Below are 16,882 nucleotides of genomic sequence, written 5' to 3'. Positions count from 1 at the left end.
CCTGAGGGTCTCCTTCCCCTCCCCTGACTGGCAGACTGGGGGAGGCATCAGGGATGTGCCTTGTCTACCCCAAGGGGCCTTTCCTGCCCCATCAGTTCCATTCTGCCAACGTCTGGCTTTCGTGACAAGCTGTGGCCTTGGTTCCAGCAAGAGTACCCTTTCGAAGAAGGTGGAGGCGTTAGTCCAGCTTGGGCAATCAGCCCAAAGTCCATTTTGTGTAATTCTGGGCTGCCTGCCCAGCTTCTTCCTGGAGTACAGCTGGGGCTGGGATGGTCTCTGGATTTTCCATGTTTCCTGGAGTGGAGTGGTTGGGGATCTGGGAGCTGGGCAGGTGACCTGTGCCCACCACCACTAGGACCTGCTCAGGGTGGATACTCCAGGGACCAGCTTGCTTATTGCTTACTCTGGGTCTTGGGCACGGTGTATATGGGGTGATAAAGCCAGCTTTCCTAGAGAATGCACAGCAGGAGTGATGGGGCAGCGTCTTTTGAAACCCTCCAGAGAACAAGACAGACCACAGTCAAAAGTCATCATAGTGAGAAGTGTGGCCTGAGAGCTCAGCTGAGGCTGGGCTGGGGGTACCTCTTTGTGGTGGCTTTAGGATAACTGGATGTACTCTACCGTGGCTCAGGGCTTCAAAGACACGTGTCCCAAGAGAGAGAAACCTGGGAGAGCCGCGTGGCCCTGTTCAATTGTGAGGCCCAACCGTGAGGATGAGGTCACCCAACCTCATTTCTGCCAGACTCTACTAGTTGAGAGGTCATAAAGGCCCACCAGGTTCAAGGTGAAGGGATACAGACCCCACCTCTCAAGGAGAGAGCGTCGAAGCCACCCTGGAGACGAGCATGTGTGGTGGGAGACAGTGCTGCAGCTGTTTTTGGAAAATGCCATCTACAACAAGGCTGCACTGAGTTCCAATCTTAGAGAAAAGGGGAGAGCGGGGTGCTCTGTGCACCATTCAGAAGCCCTCCCAGCTGCCTTAGTTCCTTCCCACTTAGCCTTGCCTTTAAAGCTTCTCTCAACAGTTGGGACAAGCCCAAGGTTGGGGGCAGGTTCAAGAGTCCCAAATGTGTTCTCTTCCCAAGTCTCTTCCTTCCGCAGCTCCTCTTGTCCCGCTGATGGGAGAGTTGGGGCAAAGCAGGGAATAGAATATTCAGGGTGAGTTTGCTAAGTCTGAGCTTTTAGGCCGGCAACTTTTGTCCATCCCAGAATATCCTCCATCCATTCTTGTACCCATCCCTTTTTTCTCCTCTTCCTCCCCCCTTTCTCACCATCAAATGCACTCTCTGAATTACCCCCATGCTCCTTCTTGAAGGAGCGATTGACCCTCCTCAGCCTCCCATTGACCTGGAAACTGCACCCCTCTGAGATTGCTCTCACGTGGTCATCACCAAATCCTGTCAGTTTTCATCTTGTTCGCTCGGCCTCTGTGAACGTGACCTGCCTTCCTTCTTGGAATTCTCCTTGTGGCACCCCCACATCTTCTCCTACCTCTCAGTCTGACCCCTTCTTCCTTTCAGGGTGCATAATTGGTTCTCTTCTCTCATTTAACCCCATTGCTTCTTCTATCCCCTATTACCACTGACTACAGGCCCTATTTCTCTTGTTTCCTACCTACCCTCATGAGCTCTGAATCTCACATTTCCAACTTTCCACCCCATATCCGAACCTGCCTGACCTCACAACCACCTGGGGTCCCTTAGACCAAAGTTAAACTCAGTGTCTCCTTCTCATTTTGGGCTATTCATTCCCATGTCACTGAGTGTCACCACCCGGTCTGGCAAAGTGGAACTCTTAAAGCATCACAAATGCATCCTTCTTCTGGTACCAACAGGTTAGCAACTCTATTCCCAGAAGATCTCTTGGACACATTCATTTGTTTGTTCATTCATCCCTTTTTTTTTTTCAAGTTTATTTATTTTGAAGGGGTGGGGGGAGAGCATAAGCTGGGGGAGGGGCAGAGAGAGAGAGAGAGAGAGAGAGAAGGAAAGAATCCTAAGCAGGCTTCACGCTGTCAGCACAGAGCCCAACGTGGGGCTTGATCCCATGAACCTCGACATCATGAACTGAGCCCAAATCAAGAGCCGGATGTTCAACCTACCGAGCCACCCGGCTGCCCCTGTTCATTCATTCATTCTTTTAGTTAGGAAATACTGATTGAGTATGCGCTATACCCCAGGCACTATTCTAGTGGCTGGAGATATAGCAGTAAGTCCGACAGAGTCTTAGAATCTACAAGGGAGAGAAAGACAACAAACGGGTTCATAGACAAATGGTGGTAGATGCTGTGAGACAACAGAGCTAGGCGAGGGGTGGGAGGAGGAGGGAAGATAGTTCTTTTATGTTAGGTAGACAGGGACAGCCTTACCAGTCAGGTGACATTTGAATAGAAACCATAAGGAAATGAGAGCCAGCCAGGTGGATATTGGGTCTTTCTTCTTTATCCCCATGGCCACAGCTCCTCATTCTCTTCCCCTGAAGCATGGCAATTACCTTCCAAAAGGGCAGAGGCCTCTTTGCCTCTCTGCTCTTATCCTTCCTTCTCGACCCCTTTCAGTGGCTTCCTACAGCTCACAGAATAAAGTTCTTACTCCTAACTATAGTCTGCAAGGAGCTTCACCATTGGACTCCAACCCTCTTTCCAGCTAAGTCATACTGTCATAGGCAGAATTCTAAGATGGCCCCATGCTCTGCACTCTTTCTGTTCCTCCCTGTGTAATCTTCTCCCCTTAAGTGCCCGTGGAACCTGTGACTTGCCGCTAGCCAATAGAATGTGGCAAAGGCGAGGGGGGTGTCATTGCCTTCAGTAGGTTATGTTATAGAGGAGTCTGTCTTAGCTGACTTTATCGAGAGAAGTTCTCCCACTGGCCTTGAAAAAGCCAAGAGCCATGCTGTGAACTGGGCTATGGGGTTGAGGAACCGGGGGCAGCCTCTGGAAACTGCAGGAGGCCTCAAGTTGCTGAAGGCAGCCTCCAGCCTCCGGTCAGGAGGAAGCTGGCACTCTCAGTCCTCCACTTGCAGGGAAATGAATTCTGCCAACCGCCTGCATAAACTGGGAAGCACATTTTTCCCCTCATTAAGCTTCAGATGGGATCACAGCCCCAGCTGACACCTTTTGCAGCTAGTGAGCAAAGAACCCAGCAGAGCTGTGCTCGCTCCTGACCCACTGTAAGATAATTAGTGTGTGTTGTCTTAAGCCTCTGAATGTGTGGTGGTTTGTTACACAGCCACAGAAAACCGATACACTCACCCTGCATAGCCTATACCAGTCCTCAGGCCGTCCCAGCTTTCAGACACGTTTTCCTTTGCATGCCCTGCTGAGAACACAAATTCTGCCCACAAATCTCTAATCCTACATTTTCTCTCTGGAAAAATCTTGTTTGTCCTTCAAAACCCCATTCAGACATACCCTCTTCTCCTTCACACTCTTGTGACACCCTGGCCCTTCTCCCCACTCCCCAATCTTGCTTTTCTCGACAAGCATGGGGTTGGCTGCTATATGCCTGCATGTCAGTCCCCTCTCTTCTCTTTCCAGCTCAGTGGCTGGCTTCCAGTCATTCAAGGGTTCCTCACTTGGGGATGCGTGTTGGGGGGGGATGGTCCTGGATAGGGCCTGTGCCATGCATAAATCCCCTAAAATTGCTTCGAGAATGCTGCTTCTTAAGCAATTTTTCTGGGCCCATTGCTTCCACTCAACTCTCAAAGAGGCTCAAGGTCCTGGGAAGATTAAGACCAATTGAAGCTTGGTGTCAATACATGGTTCTTGAATTTAAGCCACTGGGTTATCGCCTGCTAAGGAGATTTTCATTTTAAGCCTTCCTGCTAATTGTGGCTTTGCTAGAGGAATTTGAAGCTTCTGGGGTATTTTGCAGGAGAGCTGCTGTTTTGACACATGTAAAAGCACAGTCAGGTAGGCAGCCCTGGGCTCCGACCAGGGATGAAGGTGGTCCAGGCTGGGAAAAGAGAAAGGAAGGAGGGGTGGAGCAGGGGTGCAGGGAAGCCCACATGTCCAAGAAGAAGAAACAGAAGGGAGAGGCTTGGAGACAAAGGGAGCGCGGGGGTGGGGGTCAGGGGACCAGCGGATTCTGCGCTGAAGGAGCGCCTGTGTTTCTCCTTCTAATTGTGCCAGGTGCCAGGATACCTAGTCCCCACTGCCGGCTCCCCTGGGCTCTGGAGGGCTGCCTGTGGCAGCGCAGTGTATTTTTAGCCCTCCAGTAAGTGGAACAAAGCGCTCTGAGAGGCAGTGCTGCGCTCTTGGCTCTGGGCTCCAGGCAACACTCAGCAGCTTTCTGAGGAAGCGCAGGACACCCTCTCCAGCTGCAGTGGGGATGTGGGTCCAGCTCCCTCCAAGTCTCTTTCCCTCGGGGTGGGGGGCCTGGGAGAGGGACGTCCTCACCAGAAGGAGGACAGTCAGGGCTGTGTGGCTGGGCAGCTTAGGGGAGAGCAGGTGAGTGGGCCTTTCACTGGGAAGGACACAGCCTGGCGCCAGATGCTTACCTCTTCTGGCCGCTGGCGCTGAGGGAGATGACTGGTCCCGGGACTACCAGGGTTAGGTGGGCAAAGCAGGGCGTGCTAGGCTCGGGGCGGGGATGGTGGGCAAGCCCCTGGCCCACGCCAGAGAAGCCTGTCCCTGAAGGTGGCGAAGACCGCGGTGAAGGGAAGTGTGGGGGAGAGTCTCTGGAAGCCACTTTCTGACATCCCAGGTGGTGAACTGTCAAGGTCAACCTTGAGCATCGATCTGCCAAATATTTGCTTGGATCGCTGATGCAGCAGACCTCTCACCCCAACCTGCTCCCTGCTTGTACCGGGGCCTTGTCTCAACCAGACTGCCTTACCCCTTGACCCTCAAGGAGATGGGACTGTTTCCCAAAGAGCCCTTTCCAGACAGATGTGGCTGGTCTAGTCCTCTCACGGGGGCATAGGCTGTGGGTGAAGGTGGGCAGACTAGAGGCTGGAGGCTGGGGCCAGGCGTCCCCACGGACCCTTTGTTTGAAATGGCTACCTCCGACAAACTAGACTGAAGTGATCAAGGTTCAGCACAGCTGCCCACATAGAACCAAACTCCACAAGGCCGGGCCCTTAGGGCCTTGTCCCCACCACAGCCTTCCCACACACCAAGCCCAGGAAGAAGAGAGACCTCACTTCCTAGGCAAGACAGAGAGAAGCCGAGAGCAGGGCTTGGCTGAAGCCAAACCTAGTCTCCACCTCCCCGGGGGACTCTGAGTCCCTTCCGCTCCAAGCCCCCAGCCTCTCAGTTTGCTTCCTGTACGGCGCTCATCGCATGCTGACTCGTGTGTTCTAATCCTCCTTTGCTGCGTATCCACCCACCTGACTCATGAGATCGGAAGAGAGTGCGTTTGTTTGGTGTAGGTATGGCAGCTCCCTGGGAGGAATAGTGCTCCGATTTGTGGGGCGTACCTATTCCTGTGCTGTCGGAATACTCCCACCATGGCCAACTTCAAGCTATGATTGTTTCACAATGGGCTCATGTTTCTAAATATCTAGCAGTTGGCTGTGGTGAACCAGTCTTCATGGGTATGAGCTCACCACTGCTGGAGGGTGCCCCACTGCTGAAACTTAAGGCTTGCACTCAGCAGGTGCACCCAAGGCTGGTGCCACAGAATCCTTGCTTGGATGGACTGTTCTATTCAGTACATGTTTTGTTTTTGTTTTGTTTTGTTTTGCTTTCTTCTGGAGCACCTACTCTGTTCCTAAAAGAATGTAGAATGAATTCCTGGGGGGAGGATCACTTGTGAACAAGGTAACAGTCCTTCTCTCCTCCCCGTATCTTGGCCCCTTTGCAATGTGACCTTGCAGTTTCTACCATCAAGAGCTAGCACCAGTTTCTTAACCCTTGATTCAGGCCTACCCTTGTGACTTGACTTAGCCACTGGAATATGGTGAAATGACTTCGATCATTCTAAGCTTGGGTCTCAAGAGGCCTTGAGTACCTCCTCTCTTGTCTTGGGATCCTGCCAGCCAGCACATATAAAGCCCAGGCTATTCTGCTGAGCGGTTGAGAGGTCACATGGAGCAGACACCCACCATCTCAGCCAAACCATCCTTGATCAGCCAGGCTCAGCAAACCCAGCAGCTGGCCAAAGGTGTAGGAACAAGCCCAGCTGAGACCAAAGGTGTCAGCCAGCTGAGCCCAGCCTAGATGGCTAAATTGCAGACTCATGAGCTGAATAATGGTTGTTGTTTTAAACCACTAAGCTTTGGAGTGGTTTGTTATCCACCAAAAGCTAACCAACAGGACACTATGCTTGCGTTCAGAAGTAGCTTGGCTCGGGGCACCTGGGTGGCTAAGTCGGTTAAGCATCTGACTTCGGCTCAGGTCATGATCTCACAGTTTGTGGGTTTGAGCCCTGCACTGGGCTCTGTGCTGACCGCTCAGAGCCTGGAGCCTGCTTCGGATTCTGTGTCTCCCTCTTTCTCTATCCCTCCCCTGCTTGTGCTCTCTCTCTCTTTCTCTGTCAAAAATAAAATAAACATTAAAAAATTTTTAAAAAGTAGAAAAACAAAAGCAAAAATCAACTACTGGGACCTCATCAAAATAAAAACCTTCTGCACAGCGAAGGAAACAATCAGCAAAACTAAAAGGCAACCGACAGAATGGGAGAAGACATTTGCAAATGACATATCAGATAAAGGATTAGTATCCAAAATCTATAAAGAACTTATCAAACTCAACACCCAAAAAACAAATAGTCCAGTGAAGAAATGGGCGAAAGACATGAATAGACGCTTCTTCAAGGAAGACACCCAGATGGCCAACCGACACATGAAAAAATGCTCAACATCACTCATCATCAGGGAAATACAAATCAAAACCACAATGAGATACCACCTCACACCTGTCAGAGTGGCTAACATTAACAACTCAGGCAACAACAGATGTTGGCGAGGATGCAGAGAAAGAGGATCTCTTTTGCATTGTTGGTGGCAATGTAGGCAGGTGTAGCCACTCTGGAAAACAGTATGGAGGTTCCTCAAAAAACTAAAAATAGAACTACCCTACGACCCAGCGATTGCACTACTAGGCATTTATCCACGGGATACAGCTGTGCTGTTTTGAAGGGACACATGCACCCCCATGTTTATAGCAGAAGTATCAACAATAGCCAAAGCATGGAAAGAGCCCAAATGTCCATCGGTGGATGAATGGATAAAGAAGATGTGGTATATATACACAATGGAGTATTACTCGGCAATCGAAAGAATGAAATCTTGCCATTTGCAACTACATGGATGGAACTGGAGGGTATTATGCTAAGTGAAATTAGTCAGTCAGAGAAAGACAAAAATCATATGACTTCACTCATATAAGGACTTTAGGAGATAAAACAGATGAACATAAGGGAAGGGAAACAACAATAATAGAAAAACAGGGAGGGGGACAAAACAGAAGAGACTCATAAATATGGAGAACAAACTGAGGGTTGCTGGAGGGGTTGTGGGAAGGGGGATGGGCTAAATGGGTAAGGGGCCCTAAGGAATCTACTCCTGAAATCATGGCTTCACTATATGCTGACTAATTTGGATGTAAATTTTAAAAAAAATTTTTAAAAAGTAGAAGTAGCTTAGCTCTCGGCTGGATTGTCCATCTCTGAATGAGGTAGAATTAGCCTCCTGTCCGCTACAGCTCATTAGCTATGAGCCAGAACTCTAGGTATCAGCACCACTGACCCCTGCGGTACCTGAGTTGTGGCAGAGTATTAATAGTATTAATCCTCCCCTAACACAGCCTATTCCTATAGGCTGTGGGAAGGAGTCCCACAGCTCCCTGATGGGAGAGCCCGAAAAGAGGCCTACAGTCGGAGGCCGCAGACCCCAACTGGGATGAGCCCTTCTCCGCTTTGAATTTGCCTGGCCCATGCAGCCCCACGGCTGGAGCTGCCCTTTTCCCCCTGAGCAGTGAAGACTTCACTGCTCTTCCCGGGAAATGTCTCACCAGGAATGGGGACACTCTCAAATTCCTGTCTTCTGGCCATAGAATATAAACATATTTTGGGGGAGGTGGAAAAAGAAGAAATCCACATATTTGGAGTGGGGAGGAGGGAGAGAGCCAGGTCTTAAAACTTAATCGATTTCTTTTTTAAACTGAAAACTTTCAGTTCACAAGTAAAAGCTTGCTTGTAACCTACGAAGGAGTGTGTGAAGAACCAGACCTCGCCCTCTGGACCCTCTAGGTTTGACTGTCAAAACTCGGTAGTAGCAAAGAGGCTTTCTGGAGAAAGAGAGAGGAAGCAGGCCCTGAAACAGATTTGCAGCTGTGTGCGGTGGTGTTCTGTGGTTTTCCTCTCCCCAGCTGTGTGACCTTGGGCCTGTGTATAACCAGGGAGACTGGAGAGCTCCACAGTTCCTTTATGAGGTGGTCTTTTTCTTGGTTTAAAGGGAAAAGCCAGGGAGAGCTGGAGAGGTTTCTGACAGTTGACTGTTCACTATACCACCGGAGGTATATACTCACCCTGTTTTGTTAGCACACGGCATACTTCTTGTGCTGACGTGAGCGCGTTGATGTCACCACACTCTCCCAGTTTGTATCTGGCTCAGGATGCTGCCAGAACATACACATCCAACATCGTCCCCCTTCCCCACCCACCTCAGCTCAGGGAGCAGGAGCTTTGAACCTGACTGGTCAGGTGGGGAAATGTCAATGATAGGTAGAGAGTTAATTAGCAATCACTCCGCCGAGGGATACGATGTCTCTCACTGACAAGCTGTGTGACCCTGGGCAGGTTACTCTACCCCTCTCCGATCTTCCATTTCTTCCTCCATATTTTCCATTTCCTTCTCCATATTTTATATTATTGTCATGTGAAACTTTTCCAATGGTGAATCACGTTCAATATTAACTAACTATTCAATGAAAACATATAGAGTGACGACAGATGCTTTATTGCATAGAACATACCCATGGAGTGCCTGGGTGGCTCAGTTGGTTGAGCAACCAACTTCAGCTCAGGTCATGAACTCACAACTTGTGAGTTCGAGCCCCGGGTCGGGCTCTGTGCTGACAGCTCGGAGCCTGGAGCCTGCTTCAGATTCTGTGTCTCCCTCTCTCTCTGCCCCAACCCACTCTCACGTTCTGTCTCTGTCTCTCTCAAAAATAAATAAACATGAAAAAAAAATTTTTTTAAAAGAAAGGAAGAAAAAAAAAACATACCCAGAAGTTAAGTTTTTTCTTTGTACTTAATAAAAAACTATGTTGACCTGAAGGTCTCATTTGGTCTCAAGCAGCCACACTGCATACTCAGAACTTCTGGGATGTTCTCATTTTTCAGTTTCAGGACTTTGACTTTGTTCAGTTATTTGTGGACACCTGGGACACATTTTTTTTCTATAATTTTTTTCAGCGTTTTATGGGGACACCCTTGTTGCTTATCTTAAAGGGTTGTTAAAAGAATAAAAGGAGGGGTGCCTGGGTGGCTCGGTCGGTTAAGCGTCCAACTCTTGATTTCAGCTTAGGTTATGATCTCCCGGTTTGCGCATTTGAACACACATTAGGTTCTGTGCTGGCAGCATGGAGCCTGCTTGGGATTCTCTGTCTCTCTCTCTCTCTCTCTGCCCCTCCCCTGCTCTTTTTCTCTCAAAAGAAATAAAGAAAGAAAAAGCATTAATATAAAAAAAAGAATTAAACAAATTAATCCACCTATGGCATGAATCTTAGCGCCTAGACTAGTAGATTCTTCATCAAGAGCAACTGCTGCTGTTATTCGCCCCAAATGCTGGCTATCCACTCCTGCTGATGTGGAGCTAGAGTTTCAGCCCTGTTGGCAGGGCCAGTCAAGAACCACTGTGCAAGGAACGTCAAGTGTTGGGAGTCCATACATCCTTGTTCTCCAGGCCACAGATTGAGTGACTTCCAATTCTCCCTCCTGCTCACCCTCTCTGTTGCTGTATGGATCAGAAGAGACTCAAAGATGTCAGCTGAGGCAATCTCCTGCCCTCGAGTAAGGCCTGAGAGACTTTTTCATCCCCATCATAAAATGAAGGCAGTAGAGCCTGTCATTTTCCCACATGACACCCTATCCATTCCTTATCCTTTCCTGCTCTGTGTTGCAGAAGCCTGACCCTGTGGACTACATTTCCCAGGCTGCCTTGCACCCCAACGTCCTGTAGGTTCAGCCAATGGGAGGCCCTGGTGAGATACTGGTGGTCGGAAGATGGGAGAGGGGTAAAGCTCTCTGCAGCCCTCTCTGCTTCCGGGGGTGTCTCCAGTAATGGCTGTGTTTTCTCCACAGTTCTAGCTCCTGCTGGACATGGTTCCAGCTCCTGCAGGTCATGGTTCCAGCCTCTGATAATCCCCTCCCTTCCTTTGTCCCTTGAGCCCTGGGAAAGTAGCATTTTCTTGCTACTTCTAATCTCTGGGTTGCTTTGCCCTTCCCTGTTTAGGTTTTCAGCTCTTTTGTCACTTTTGTAACTCTCCCCCCACACACCCTTTTTTTTTTTAAGTTTATTTATTTATTTTGGAGAGGCAGGAGGGGCAGAGAAAGAGGGAGAGAGAGAATCCCAAGCAGGCTCCGCACTATGTGGGGCTCAATCCCATGAACCTGGAAGATCATGATCTGAGCCAAAATCGAATCTGGGGCTCAACTCACTGAGCCACCCTGACCTGACACTCCTGTAACTCCTTTCTTGTATTAATTCACTTTTTTAAAAAGTTTATTTTAATTCATTTTGGGAGAGAGAACAAGCAGGGGAGGTACACAGAGAGAGGGAGATAGAATCCCAAGCAGGCTCCACACTGTCAGCTCAGAGCCCAATGAGGAACTTGAACCCATGAAACCTGAGATCATGACCTGAGCCGAAATCAAGAGTTGGACACTTAACTGACTGAGCCACTCAGGCACCTCTGTATTAATTCACGATTAAACCCTTTGGCCTGGGCTCTGTTTTCCTAGTGGACCCTGACTACTGCAGCTACCATGGTAAACATCTTGCAGACATTCCACTCCTCAGGCCTACAGATGCTCCCTGAGGAGAAGGAGGTATGTGAGATCATCCAGCTGGACGTGTCCTCTTGGCCTCACTGATTCTTTACCCTGTGGGGAGGAACGTGGCCTTGGAGAACCAGCATGGCTCTCAGAGCCCACTCCTTACTCCTTAGACTGTAGGGGGTTCATTCTCCACTTCTAGGGGATGCCAAGTTCAGGTCATTTCAAGCTGATTTCCTGTCCTCACTCATCCTGTAATGTAATAGACAAGGTCTTTGTCTAGAGGACCAAAACTTCTAAATTCAATCTTTGCTCCGGAATCCCCTTTGGAAGGTTACCTTGCTACAGAGGAGCATCTTAGCCCCCCTGAGTGGGTCCCTCACCTTGGTGCTCAGGAGCTTCAGGCCCATGAGTCACACATGGGACCCTGTCCCAACACCTGCAGGTGCAATGCCTGCCACCCTCTTCCTGTTCTAGATCACCCTGGAGGCCCTTACCTTGCAGCTGTCCCTTCCCATCCTGGGCCCTTTGCTGCTCAATATTTCATCCAGGAAACATGTGGGCAGATGTTTTTGGCAAGCCACTTGGTGGTGGTTAACCTGTGGGGCGCCAGAAGGGGTAAATGCCCTGTTTGGGGGATTCCCCACCCCCTGTCCTGCCCCCAGGCCATCTGGGCTTTCTGGTGGAGTAAGCTACATACATATTTATAGTGGCAGTGACTGTGGGAGCCTGGGGAATACATAATGGCAGCTGCGGCTTTGGGTGTGCTCCATCCTCTGAATTAAATCCCTCTCCCACCGCCTGTAAGTCAGGAGGCCCAGCCTGCAGCATGAGCTACAAGCCCTTGATGAAGCACCCAAGGAGCATGCCGTGTTGGGGCGTCAGAGCTGAGAAGCCCTTTCCGCTACAGATGAGCAAACTGAAACCCTTGACCCATGCGTTCTGACTCCTAGGGCCTTTCTGTAGACCCAGGTGGGTCTGGCCTCATAGGCTTCTCCTGGGCAAGTGTGGACTCTGCAAACTTTAGCCACTCCTTAGAGTGTGGGGCTGCCTAGGAAGCTGGGGATCGAGGGCAGCATTTCTGGGTGTGAGCACCCAGGTCCTGATGGGCTGCTCCACGCTCAAGGGCACAGGCAGAGCCTCCAGCCGTGGTCACGGAGGGAAGTGCTCTCTGGAGCCCATCCTTGAGATTGCACCTGTTCTGGGCCTGAAATGTGAAGGGATCCCCACTCCTGGGACGTGTCACCAGGAGCTGCTTGGAAGAATCCTGAGAAGCCTTTGTGAGATGGTTGTGCCGGGAAAATTTTGCCAACCACAGTTTAAAAGCGAAACAGAATGAGCATATGGGTGTGTGATGTGTATATGTGTGTGATGGGCATACATGTACATGTGTGATATACAAGAGACTACTGGCTGGCCTATGTACATGCACACGTGTGTGTATGCATGTGTGGGTATTATGTGTGCATGTGCGAGCAAACGCATGTATGCACATGTGTATATAAGATCATGTGCGTGCATGTACATTTACGTGTGTCACATATGTAAGTGTGGTGTGTGTGTTTATGAAGAACGGTCTAGACCACGGCATGTTACTGGCTCCTGGTTTTGTCCCCTCCTAGGGGAGGAGGCTGCAGGATGGTGACAAGCCTTCTGTGCTGGGCAGTCTGCCCTCCCATGACCATCTTTTGCCCCAAACTTTTTACCTGTTTAAGGCTTCAACTGGAGCCTGCTACCAGTTTGGTGCCGCCTGAAGATTTTCTGTCCTTTCCATTGATGAAGATGTGCATGTCCCTTGAGGAATTGGAAAATATAGAAGAGCACGAAGAAGAAGATAAAAATCACCCTTAGTCCCAACACCAGAGTCCTGGCTGTGGCTTCATCTGACTTTCCTGTCCAGCTACAACTGGAACTTGGTGGGCAGAAGGGGAAGCAGACATGAGTGACACTGTCACCCCAGGGCCCTTGATCCCTGACCCACACACTGGTCAAGGCTTTGGAAGCTCCTAAACTGCCATCTTTTGTTGTTGAATTCGTCATTGTTTGCAAAGTTCCTAAGGTGACTGGTTTGACCTGAGCTATGAAGACAGACATACTGACCTGGGTTTCAACAAGGGTTTCACTGACCTAAAAGTTGCTTCATTCTGCTTGGGTCAGTTTTTTGCTTCCTCATCTCTAAAATGGGGTGAAGGTAAGTACCTTGAGGGATAGTTGTCAGGGTTAGAAATCTGGTGGTGTCCCTGGTAGTGGCTACATCTCCTGCTGGGTGGCCTAAACTATGGGCTCCAGTAACCCTACCTTCTCCTTTTGTCCCTTCCTGTCATGGCCCTAGTGGTGGCAGCAACAATGTCCTGCTGTTACTAACCTCTGGGTCACCTTGCCATCCATTTGGCTCTTAAGCGAGTCAAAGCTGCAAAATAAATCCCCTATATTAAATTCCCTTGGTTTAAACACCTTGTGAGGCTTTGGTTTTGTGCTGGAATTGTAAGTGATACAGATATGACACACAGGGCAGTGTCTGGTGCTTGGATGATGCTCAATGTGTGACAGGTCTGTGGCTGTGGCCCCTTATGGGCTTGTGACAGCCTCACCAGCTAACCCCTTCCCCAAATGATGACATCAGGAACCGTGCCTTCTCTGTACTCTTGATCCAAACCCTCGCTAGGCTTATTTAGCTTCTTAAATCACACGGCCCAGTCGTACCAGCATGAGTTCTGGAGTAAGGTGGCCCTGGATTTGAATCTCAGATTCACCATTACTAGCTGGGTGGCCTTGAGCAAATCACTTTCACTCAGCTACATTATTTAAAATGAGTGGACAGGAACAGTATTTTGTAGCAATGGTGTATGCAAAGTGCTTGAGGGAGAGGAAGCTATCATATTTGTTAGCTTGTATTATTAATATGGTCACCACAGCCCCTTCTTTCAAGAACTTGGGAAATTTTTCACTTGGATTTGCATCAGTAGACATAACAATGGCTCACCCCTATTCCTCCCAGCATCTCTTGATATAAAGAGCTCCAAGGTTGCTGTGACAGGTATGGGCAAATTTGTAACAGGCTGAGAATCATTGCAGGAAGAAAAAGGTAAAGACTTGGAACCTTCCTTTTTGATATTGGCCTCAAAGCATCCTGCATGGACTGAGGAGGTCACCAAAAGGATGCGGGCCTCACCACGACTGGAGGGTGCCCCTGGCGGGGTCTTAAGTGTGCCAAGCCAAGGTCTAGATGGTCACAGCATGTGGGCCAGCCTGTGACAGAGGACAGGTGTGCAGAAGTAAAGAGTGGCAATCCTGGACACTACTCTGATTCTTCACAAGACACTTAGAAGAAGTCCTTCCTATAATTCACCCTGCCCCTTCTCTCCTCCCCTCCTGGCCCACCTGTGTGTTTGCACCTACCTGGAATGCCTTTTCCCCTCTTGTCCATCCAGCAAACCTCTACACATCCTTCAAGACCCAGCTAAGCGAGCACCTTGGGGGTCTGCAGGCAGAACGAGACACAACATTCTCTGTTCTCAGAGCTTGCACGTACTTCTTTTGTGGCACTTAGCGCCTTCTCGTCTGTGCACCCCTAATAGCTTATGTGTTCTTTTATTACAGGACTTAGCACGACCTCCTCTTAGCACGATTGTATTATGGTTTGTACATTCTTCTATTATGGCACCGATCACATTTCTGCAGTAACAGCAACAACAGCTGTAACTGTTGAGAGCTTTAGCGACCTGCCAGGCACCGTGTCACTGGCCTCACGTGCATTGCCTCATTGATTCCTCGCTTTCCCGAGGCGGCACCACAGATGAGGGGACACACCCGTGTTCAAACCCACTGTTACCTGGTTGGGGAGTCCGTGCTCCCAAGTGCCATCATTTTGCCTGCGAACCCGGGGAGAATGGGTGGGGGGATGGACCGACTTAGACCCACCTCGGTTTACCTAGTAGCTGTCAGGGCACCTGTCGCCTAGTGACCAGTTAATGAACGTTGGAAGAAATTTTTAAAAATTCCATTGTGCCGATGTACCATTTTTTTTTTTTTTTTTTGAACCCTTTCCCTATGCTGCTGTGAATATACCCAGACACATCCCTCTTTCTTGGTCTGGATTATTTTCTTCCAGGCAGCTCGTGGGACTGAAAGTCTGGGCGCGAGGATGTGCACCTTCAAGAGCTGCCAGGTCACCTTCCACGTCCCCGCGACGCCAGCCGCGCAGAAGCGCACCCAGTTCTTGGCAGCCCCGCCGGGGCTCTTCTCACCTTGACGTGGCTGTAAACGTGACCTTGGCTGCCGCGCGGGTGCAGGCTGAGCCGCTGGAGTTTCCAGCTGCACGCTCCGCGCCCTCCCCGCCGCCCCTCGGCAGCCGGGTCCCCCTGGAAGAGGGGAGCCGCCGCACCGCACGCACGCACCCGTCTAACCACTCCTCTGCCTCCAGCTTCCGATCAGGGGCGGGGAAGGGGGGGCAACAGGAGGTGGGGAGACAGAAGGGTGGATGGAGGCAGCACTGGGGGAAAGTGTAGGGCACTGGGTGGGAGGGGGCAGGGACATGGAGAAGGGGTGGTCCTGAGGGTAGGGGGGCGGCGTGAGGGGGGAGTGGTTGAGCCCTCTTCCCACCGCTGCCGGGCTGGGGTGCTGCAGCTCCCCGATTTCTTGGCTTACAGAAGGAAGGCAAATTCTCATCCTGGACAGGGACGGAGCTCTTCTCAGTCTTGTGCAGCACGAGGTGGTGGGGGGGAGACCTGGGGGGGGGGCGAGGGAGCAGGCACAGGGAAGCTGGCAGCATCGCTCGCTACCCGCTCCCAACTTGGACGCCCTCCTTTCTTTCCATCGCTTTTCAGCTATTTCCGCACCTTTCCCTCCACCTACAGGTAGGTGGAACTTCTTTCACTGCTACAGATAGAAGGCCAGAGACACCCGGGTGAGACCAGAGACATAGTTAAGCACAGAGATACTGTTTAACTCAGACATCGAAGTTAAGGGTGCCCTAGCCATTTGAGATCAGTCTATTTGTGAGTTTTGGGGTTGCCAAATAAAACCCAGGGTGCCCACTTCAATCTGAATTTCAGATAGGCAATGAATAATATTTTTGGTGTAAGCATGGCCCCGTGCAATATTTAATATAAGTATGCCCCGAATATTGCATGGGGCACACCATACAGTAAAGAAAAAAAAATTTAAAAAAAATCATTGTTCATCCGAAATTCAAGCTGAACTAGTTATCCTGGGCTTTTATTTGATAAATCTGGCAACCCTAGTGTATTTCCCTTCTTTTCCCGAATTTTAAACTCCGAATTCTGCCCCGCTCCCAACAAGCTTCCCTCTTTCACCTTCCTGGAAGAAGTTTGGCTTCTCCAAGACCCGTGTTTTATTTACTTTAGCAGAGTCACACTGGGTCTCAGTTTCAAAGTCTTTGATGTTATTACCAGAGACTGGGGTTGAGGAAGGTTTCTTCAGGACACTGGAAGGAAATTAAACCTCGGAAAATATGCCTGACATTTTTTTTTTTTTTCTTTCTGCAAAGAAAATCTGCGGGTCGGGCTTCGTTATGGTCACGGGAGCAGGAACAGAGGAGTTAAGGCCAAAAACCTCATTTCTCAAGCCACCACCAGCTGCAACCCCAGCCAACAAGTGATTTATCTCCAGCTGCACTGGTGACCTTCTCAGGGTTTCCATCCTCAGCTGAACTTGTTCAGGGAGGCCCCAAACTTGTAAGCTCAGAGGGATCTGGGAGGTCAGCTGGAGCAGGGCTTCTGGAACTACACAAGTTCATCCCCTTGGGAGATTTTACCAGTCTCAGAGCTCAGGCCCTAGCCCCAGTCCCTTAACTCAGGATCTGTGGAGGGGGGACCCGGGCATCACCATTTAACAAAAACCTCCCAGATGATTCTAGTTGGAGTTGCAGTAAACCACAGTAATGCTTCTCAGTGGCTGGCAGGAGCTGGTGGGTAGATACC

Source organism: Lynx canadensis, chromosome A3, assembly GCF_007474595.2.
Source record: "Lynx canadensis isolate LIC74 chromosome A3, mLynCan4.pri.v2, whole genome shotgun sequence".
Classification (NCBI taxonomy): Eukaryota; Metazoa; Chordata; class Mammalia; order Carnivora; family Felidae; genus Lynx; species Lynx canadensis.
The sequence above is the reverse complement of the archived record's forward strand: the minus strand, read 5'-3'. Positions refer to the sequence as shown.